Below are 9293 nucleotides of genomic sequence, written 5' to 3' on the forward strand. Positions count from 1 at the left end.
AAATACATTTACTTACAGTGCATGTAAGATATGAAATCAAGAAAGTAATTATTTTTACCTAAAAGTGCTGAATCTTTTATTGTGATATCTCCCACATTTAAATTCTTGAATAATTATATACTTTTCATATTCTTTGTTCGCCATTTTAATAGGTTATTTAGGACAAACTTTAGAAGGAGTATGTGGTTATATAATTTTGCCACTTGTTTAAAGTCTGTTAATGTGTGTGGGAGGGGAGCCAAAAAAACCTGTGTTTTGCCTGGAAGTGGCATACCCACACACAGCTATGGGAACTAAGAATTATACAGAAGCCTCAATGTAAGATTGGGAGATACGACAAGGAGGCCCTGGAGAAGTGGTGAAGAAAGTTGATATACATACTGTTAAAAACACTCATAGGGTATGTCTATGCAGCAAAGAAAAACCTGTAGCTGGCCCCTGCCAGCTGACTCGGGCTCACAGGGCTCGGGCTGTTTCATTGCTGTGTACTCAGCTCAGGCTATAACCCAGCTTGAAGAACCCTCCCATTCCAAAGGATCCTAGAGCTTGGGCTCCAGTCTGAGGCCCGAAGCCTGCACAGCAGTCAGATAGCTTCACAGTCAAAGGCCCACGAGCATGAGTCAGTTGGCACTGGCCAGCTGCGGGTTTTTCCTTTGCTGTGTAGACATACCAAAAGGCATCCATCTTGGCAGATGACAAACAAATCACTTTGTTTGCTTACACCCACTATCACGTATGCGGCAGACAGACACACTGTTCCCGCTGCACCATGAGAAACTGCACCAAAAGTTTTGAAAACTGTTCTCAGATTTTGCCTGAAGCAGCATAACCACAAAGAAGCAGATGCAGTCACTGAAATAGTCTTTGGTAGACAGTCTCACCTGAATACCATTAGTGGCTTCCTGTGTGTGCACATATTGCTTGATGATACCGTGTGCTGCTCATACTTCTAGGTAGGAACCACATAGGTGGTATAGTTCTGGGTATGCAGGGCACACAGTAAGGAACAATACAGCACATAGGCCATGGAGCACATGGAATGTTCAGAACAATGCTAATTAACCCCCATCCTAAACCCTCCATAACTGTCCCTTATTTTATTAAATTTCAGTACAGAAATACATTCAAGTATGATTACTGGCAGTTCTTTGAATAGCTCTGCATTTTCCCCATTTATGGGTATGGCACCGCCTGATGGTAGAATCTTCTCCCCACAGTGCCTTTTGGAACACGTGTACCTCCTCCCATCTCTTCCCTCAGTGTTTTAGAACATTGAGGGTGAGGCTGTATAAGGGGGGCATTGCACCTTCAGCTGGAAGAAACTGAGGTGGTTGCTGTGCCAGACAGATCCAGGCTTTTTCTCCAGTTAGTGCCTTGTTATAGTTATTAGTATAAGGTAGTTTTAATTATAGTTTAGTATAATATTGATAGTTTAATATAGTTTCATAAGGCAGTTCAGTGTGTGATAGTGGAACTGCAGAAGAAGAAGCAGCTGATCTTTAAAGAGATGTGCTTTGTGCTCAGCTGTCTTCCTGTCAGGAAACTGGGTTGTAGGCAGTCAGGCCTAGTGGTATGAGCATGGGTCAGGCCTAGTGGCTGGAGTCCAAATGCCAAAGCCCAAGGACAAACCAGAGTTAGAACCAGGGGTCGGAGCTGAAGGTTAGAACTGAAGTCAGAGTCCAAATGCCAGACCCAAGGGTCTAGATAGAGTTGGGACCAAGACCAAGGCCTGGTCTACACTACGACTTTAATTCGGATTTATCAGCTTTAATTCGAATTAACCCTGTAACCGTCCACACAACGACGCCATTTAATTCGATGTAAAGGGCCCTTTAAATCGATTTCTGTACTCCACCCCAACGAGCGGAGTAGCGCCAAAATCGATTTTAGCAATTCGAATTAGGGTTAGTGTGGCCGCAATTCGATGGTATTGGCCTCCGGGAGCTATCCCACAGTGCATCATTGTGACCGCTCTGGACAGCAATCCGAACTCGGATGCACTGGCCAGGTAGACAGGAAAAGCCCCGCGAACATTTGAACTTCATTTCCTGTTTGCCCAGCGTGGAGAGCACAGGTGACCACAGATACCTCATCAGCACAGGTAACCATGCAGGCTGATAATCGAAAAAGAGCACCAGCATGGACCGTGAGGGAGGTACTGGATCTGATCGCTGTATGGGGAGAGGATTCAGTGCTTGCAGAACTTCGTTCTAAAAGACGAAATGCAAAAACTTTTGAAAAAATTTCCAAGGGCATGATGGAGAGAGGCCACAATAGGGACTCTGAGCAGTGCCGCGTGAAGGTCAAGGAGCTCAGACAAGCCTATCAAAAAACAAAGGAGGCAAACGGTCGCTCCGGGTCAGAGCCGCGGACATGCCGCTACTACGCCGAGCTGCATGCAATTCTAGGGGGGGCTGCCACCACTACCCCACCTTTGTTCGTGGATTCTGGGTCGGGGATAGTCTCGACGCCTGAGGATTCTGCCGATGGGGTAGGAGGAGGAGGAGGATGAGCTTGCAGAGAGCACACAGCACTCCATTCTCCCCAACAGCCAGGATCTTTTTATCACCCTGACTGAAGTACCCTCCCAAGCCTCCCAAGCCAGTACCCAAGACTCTGACCCCATGGAAGGGACCTCAGGTGAGTTTACCTTTTAAAATATAAAACTTGTTTTAAAAGCAAACGGTTTTTAATGATTACTTTGCCTGACTTTGCATTCGCGGTCAGTTCAGCTACTGGAAAAGTCTGTAGCTACTGGAAAAGTCTGTTAACGTGTCTGGGGATGGAGCGGAAATCCTCCAGGGACATCTCCATGAAGCTCTCCTGGAGGTACTCCGAAAGCCTTGCCAGAAGGTTTCTGGGCAGTGCATCCTTATTCCCTCCTCCATGGTAGGACACTTGACCACGCCATGCTTGCAGCAAGTAATCTGGTATCATTGCCTGACAAAGCCTGGCAGCGTATGGTCCCGGTGTTTGCTGGCATTCAAGCAACATCCGTTCTTTATCTTGTTGTGTAATCCTCAGGAGAGTGATATCACTCCTGGTAACCTGGTTGAAATACGGGAACTTAATTAAGGGGACAGAGGTGGCCGTTCCTACTGGGCTGTTTGCCTGTGGCGGAAAATAAATCCTTCCCTGCAGTTAGCCAAGCGCAGATGGGAAATTGGCCCTGAAGTTTTCCGCGTTTGGCTAGCAGGGATCTTCCCTGTTACCAGCCACGCGGTGGGGGGAGGGTACCGTGATCATCCCAGAGAATTCATGGCGAGGGGGGGGGGGGGTCGGCGGCGGGGGGGGGGGGTAGTTTGGTGCCTGCAGGGATCTTCCCTGATACCAGCCATGCGGTGGGGGGAGGGGTACCGTGATCATCCCAGAGAATTCATGGCGGGGGGGGGGGGGGTTAGTTTGTTTTCTGGTGCTGCTGAATGTTAACAGAAAAACCGCAGCACTCTACTTGCCTGAAGGGGCCCAGACAAGCCCCCCCCCACTGCCCCCCCCCCCCAACTGGCTGAGATTGGCCAGGCTTCTGCAGCACTCTACAGGCTATGCTTGGTATGTGGGAAAGGAGGGTGCAGAAGCTGTAAAACAATGGCTTACCATGGCCGCATGCAAGCCGAATTCTGTTGCCCAGACCTGTGATCTCTAGCAGCAAAGCCACAAGCACTCAGCATTAAGAGGCAAAATGCAACCTTGCACAGAAATCACACGTGGTATGTAATGTGAACAGTGTTGGTCACCGTGAAAGAGTATAAGCATTGTTCTGCAAAATGTAGCTTTTAAAACAATTCTCTCTTTTTTCCCCTCCCTACAGCAGCTGCAAATTCCTCAAGCCTCCCTCCTCCATCCCGAAGGTTATCACAGATAAGGCGTCGTAAGAAGAAGACGCGGGAGGACATGTTTTCTGAAATTATGCAATCCAGCAGGAGTGACAGAGCTCATCTGAATGAGTGGAAGGAAACAGTTTCAAAGTATAGGAAAGAAGTCAGTGAACGTGAGGAGAGGAGGGACCAACGTGAGGAGAGGAGGGACGATCGAGATGAGAGATGGCGGCAGGAAGACCAGAGGATGAAGGATGCAACGCTGGGGCTGCTCCGGCGTCTGGTGGAGGTTCAGGAACGGCTGCTGGAAAACAGACTGCCGCTTCAGCCCCTGTTCCACCCTCCCCCCTCCCCATGTTCCGTATCCTCCTCACCCAGACGTGTAAGAACGCGGGGGGGGAGGCTCCGTACACCTTCCCATTCCACCCCAGTAGACAGCCCAAGCAAAAGGCTGTCATTTTTTTAACCTTTTCTTTGTGGCTTTTTCCTTCCCAGCAATCCTCCTCCCAAATACCACCTGGGTTCCCTCCCTCTTTTTCTAATCTATTAATAAAGAATAAATGATTTTTAAATGATAGTGACTTTATTTGGTTTGAAAGAAAGCTGGGGGAAGGGGGAGGGTGGGTTCCTTACAGAAAATCAGTCAGTAAAGGGGGAGGGTTTTCATGAAGGAGAAACAAACAGATATTTCACACGGTAGCCTGGCCAGCCATGAAACTGGTTTTCAAAGCTTCTCTGATGCACAGCGCTTCATGGTGTGATCTTCTAATCGCCCTGGTGTCTGGCTGCGCGTAATCAGCAGCCAGGCGATTTGCCTCAGCCTCCCACCCCGCCATAAAGGTCTCCCCCTTACTTTCACAGAGATTGTGGAGCACACAGCAAGCAGAAATAACAATGGGGAGATTTCTTTGGCTGAGGTCAGAGCGAGTCAATAATGAACGCCAGCGACCTTTTAAACGGCCAAATGCACATTCTACCACCATTCTGCACTTGCTTAGCCTGTAGTTAAACAGCTCCTGACTCCTGTCCAGGCTGCCTGTGTATGGCTTCATAAGCCATGGCATTAAGGGGTAGGCTGGGTCCCCAAGAATAACTATGGGCATTTCAACATCCCCAACGGTTATTTTCTGGTCCGGAAAGTAAGTCCCTTGCTGCAGCCCTTTAAACAGAGTAGTGTTCCTGAAGACGCGAGCGTCATGAACCCTTCCCGCCCAGCCCGCGTTGATGTTGGTGAAACGTCCCTTGTGATCCACAAGTGCTTGCAGCACCATTGAAAAGTACCCCTTGCGGTTTATGTACTCGGTGGCTTGGTGCTCCGGTGCCAAGATAGGGATATGGGTTCCGTCTATTGCCCCACCACAGTTAGGGAATCCCATTGCAGCAAAACCATCCACTATAGCCTGCACATTTCCCAGAGTCACTAACTTTCGTAGCAGCACCTGAGTGATTGCTTTGGCTACTTGCATCACAGCAGCCCCCACAGTAGATTTGCCCACTCCAAATTGATTCCCGACTGACCGGTAGCTATCTGGCATTGCAAGCTTCCACAGGGCTATCGCCACGCGCTTCTCAACTGTGAGGGCTGCTCTCATCTTGGTATTCTGGCGTTTCAGGGCAGGAGACAGCAAGTCACAAAGTTCCATGAAAGTGCCCTTACGCATGCGAAAGTTCCGCTGCCACTGGGAATCGTCCCAGACCTGCAACACTATGCGGTCCCACCAGTCTGTGCTTGTTTCCCTTGCCCAGAATCGGCGTTCCATGGATAGAATCTGCCCCATTAACAACATGATCTCCAAAGCACCGGGGCCTGTGGTTTCACTGAATTCTGTGTCCGTGTCCATGTCCTCATCATGCTTGTCGCTGCGCTGCCGCCGCCGCTGCCTCCTCGCCTCGTTTTTCTGGTCCTGGCTGAGCATAAACTCCACGAGAACGCGCGAGGTGTTTGCAATATTCATGAGTGCTGTCTTGACCTCAGCGGGCTCCATGCTTGCCGTGGTATGGAGTCTGCAGTGTTCACCCACCCAGGAAAAAAGGCGCGAAAATGGTTGTCTGCCGTCCGTTGCTTTCATGCAGGGAGGGAGGGAGGGAGGAAGTGAGGCTGTACCCAGAACCACCTGCGACGATGTTTTTTGTCCCATCAGGCACTGGGATCTTAACCCACAATCCCAATGGGCGCGGGAGACTGCGGGAACTATGGGATAGCTATGGAATTGCTACCCACAGTGCAACAGTGCAGAAATCGACGCTAGCCCCGGTACTTGGACGCACACCACCGAATTACTGTGCTAGTGTGGCCGCACTCATTTCGACTTTATACAACCTGTTTCTCAAATCCGAATTATCTAAATTCGGATTAATCCCGTAGTGTAGACATACCCCAAGTGTCAGAACTGTAGTCAAAGTCTGAATGCCAGAGCCAGGAATCTGAGCCAAGGGTTAGAACCAGATTACCAAAAGGAAAGGAAGGCTGGGACAGGACTGGAACAAGGCTGGATGCAGATCAGGATCTAGGCTGGAGTGGTGACAGAGCAAGCAGAAGCAGGGCTTGGAGTGAAACGAGCCCAGGGAGGCAGAGAATCCCCAGGCATGTGTGTTGAGCAGCCACTGCTCCTCTGCAGCTGTGGGCTTAAGAGCAAGCCACCTAACTGCCATAGCCAATCAGGTGATTCTGCTGTGGCCCAGCTGCCCTCATTGCATGACTGGGCAAGCACAGCTGAGGTCTTCATTCCTGACACTTCCTGGCTTCAGATGAACATGTGAGGTGCCTTAAGTGACTGGGAGAAGGACACTCTCCTTCTGGGTGTTCTATTTGCTGGACTTCCACACCCGGAGCATGCATGGAGAGGCAGAACAGACTTCAGATGCTTCTGCTTAAGACAGCTCTTCCTACTAAGCCATCTGGTTCCAGAGGATTCATAAGATCTGAAAACCAAGAGGCCTGTTTTGGCTCTGGTGGCTTCCTCCAGGAAGGCTAAGAGTTTCAAGTTGTTGGGGTCTTTGTGGTGCCAGATTCCAATCCTTTGGTTAAAGCTGTCAAGGGCCAACTGCCTGCTAAGGAACCTAAAAGCCCTGTCAGTTCCAACTGTATCAGTTCTGAAGAAGAAGCTGAGGGAGAAGATGGATCTAGCACTGCTAGTAGTGCCTTTCACATCAGATGTATCAGATATATTATTCTGACATAGTCTTTATGATTCCGATTTTGAAACACAAATCGGTTCTGGGTTCTCCCTCAAAGTCCAGTGTTGTGTGGCTGAGTATTCCTTGGATCCAGTACTTTCCAGGCTTGTGGCATTGGTTCTGACCTCTGGTTTTGTTCTGGGATCCTCTTCAGATCTAAAGAGTATGTTAACGGTGGTGGCTGATATCGCACCTTTTTGTGCCTGAGCATTCCTCAGGACTGACAGAAATCTGGCAAATGAGGAAGAGATAATCTTCCTCAGTTCTAGGATCTGCTTTGTTGTCACCTGAAAAGAGGAGAAAAGCAGAGAAGATTGTTAGTTTTTCTCTGGACCCTTCTATGCCTCCTCTGCCTAAGACTCCTATAGGATCTCTGGATAGATCCTTCTCGCCCTTTATTTCTCTTCATCCTGTGGTACCATTGCAGTCTCCAGTGAGATCCATAGCAGATGTGAGGTTAGATTCTTTAGAGGAGGATAGAGGAAGCGTAGAAGGGCTCGTCTGAGACTCATCCCTCCGTGGGGCTGTAGGGTATCCCACCGCCTCGCAATAGTTCACTATGAGCCCAAGCCCTGGGTCAGGGCAGGGCACCAAACAAACGGTCAGGAGCTCAGGCCCCTAGGCAGGGGCTGAGCCAATAGCTCAATCCCAAACCCCAGGCTGTTAGGATATAGATATTTAGGCCTGTTTCTAAAGGCCTATACATTAAGAATTTAGGTGTATTTTTATTACTTAGCTAGTTATAGAGGTATAAAAGAATGAATTAAAATTACTGTTGTCTGTGTAAGGGCCTTCTTTTACTGTGACAGTCTGAGGCCTGGTTCTTAGGCGAAGGCCTTTGGCTAAGCAGCAGAGGCAGCCATAAACTGGGAAGTGTATGGTCACATCCTCACATTCCAAACTAGTCAGGGCTGGTGCTACCATTTAGGCCAACTAAGCAGTTGCCTAGGGCGCCAAGTTTTGGGGACGCCAAAAAGCAGTGGCCCCCAATTTTTTTTTTTTTTTTTTTTTTTTTTTTAAAAGCTTTCTAGCGGCTTCTGCGCTGGGAGGGAGAGGGAGTCTGAGCTGCCGGCAGGCAGCCCAGGGGTTCCCCTGCCGGCGGCACACGGACACAGGGGAACCCCTGGGCTGCCTGCCAGCAGCTCAGACTCCCTCTTCCTCCCAGCGCAGCGGCCACTCTATCCCATGCGATTCCTGTCATTGCCGGTGGGGGCGCTGGCGGCTGGGCAGAGCTCCGCAGGTCTGCTTACGGCACATGGCACGAGCCCGGCGACAGGTGCAACTCAGCAGGGCTTCTGGAGGAAAGGGGCGGCTGCCTCCTGGCTCAGCCTACACGGTCAGCCCTAGCGGGGGGCACGGAGAAGAAAAGAGCTCAGGTGGCAGTCTGGTGGAGCGGAGGAAGAAAGAACCCCAACACCCCTGCATTGGGCAAGGTAAGCGCTTCCCCACACAGCTCAGCCTCAAGCGCCTGTGCTCCTGCTCCCTTGGTCCTTGGCTGGTCCCTGCTCCCCTTGTGAGTGGGCAGCTGGACAGGATGGCAGCCTGCAGAGCTGAGCTGCCCCTGTGCCCCCCTCTCCCTGCTCCAGCCTCTCTCATGCCTAGTATCCGAGTTCAAGGGCTGCCCAGAAGGGGGGGGAGAAGCAAGTGGGGAAATTTGCCCCAGCCCCTGGGCCCTGCAGGTGCTCCCACAAGTATGTCAGAGGCTCCTGGGAGAGGGGGTAAGCGGCTGGGCACCCCTCCACCCCATCCCCCACACAGTCCTGACCCCCAGCTCCAAGCCCAGCCCCTCTGAGCCAGGCACCCCCTGACCCCATCTCCCCACATCCCTGAGCCCAGCCCCTGTGAGCCAGGCACCCCTGAACCCAGAGCCCAGCTCTGCACCCAGCCCTGGGCAACAGCAGCAACCACCCCCAGGCAGCAACAGCCCATTGGTACCAACCATCACCATCACCCAGCAACAGCCCATTATGTAATTGCAAATGTAGACATACTGTGACAAAGTTCCTCCTCTATCTTGGTGGGCCCTGTGCTTATTGGCAGATTTTCTTGCCTCAGAGATTCACCACATGGGTTGGGGAACAGCCCAGAGACCGTCCCCTCTGGGAGAACCCACAGTCCAGGTCAATTGGGAGGTTTGGGGGGAACCCAGGCCTGCCCTCTACTCCAGGTTCCAGCCCAGGGCCCTATGGACTGCAGCTGTCTCCTGTAACAGCTACAACTCCCTGGGCTACTGCCCCATGGCCTCCTCCAAACACCTTCCTTATTCTCAACACAGGACCTTCCTCCTGCTGTCTGATAATG

Source organism: Malaclemys terrapin, chromosome 2 (genome assembly GCF_027887155.1).
Source record: "Malaclemys terrapin pileata isolate rMalTer1 chromosome 2, rMalTer1.hap1, whole genome shotgun sequence".
Taxonomy (NCBI): Eukaryota; Metazoa; Chordata; order Testudines; family Emydidae; genus Malaclemys; species Malaclemys terrapin.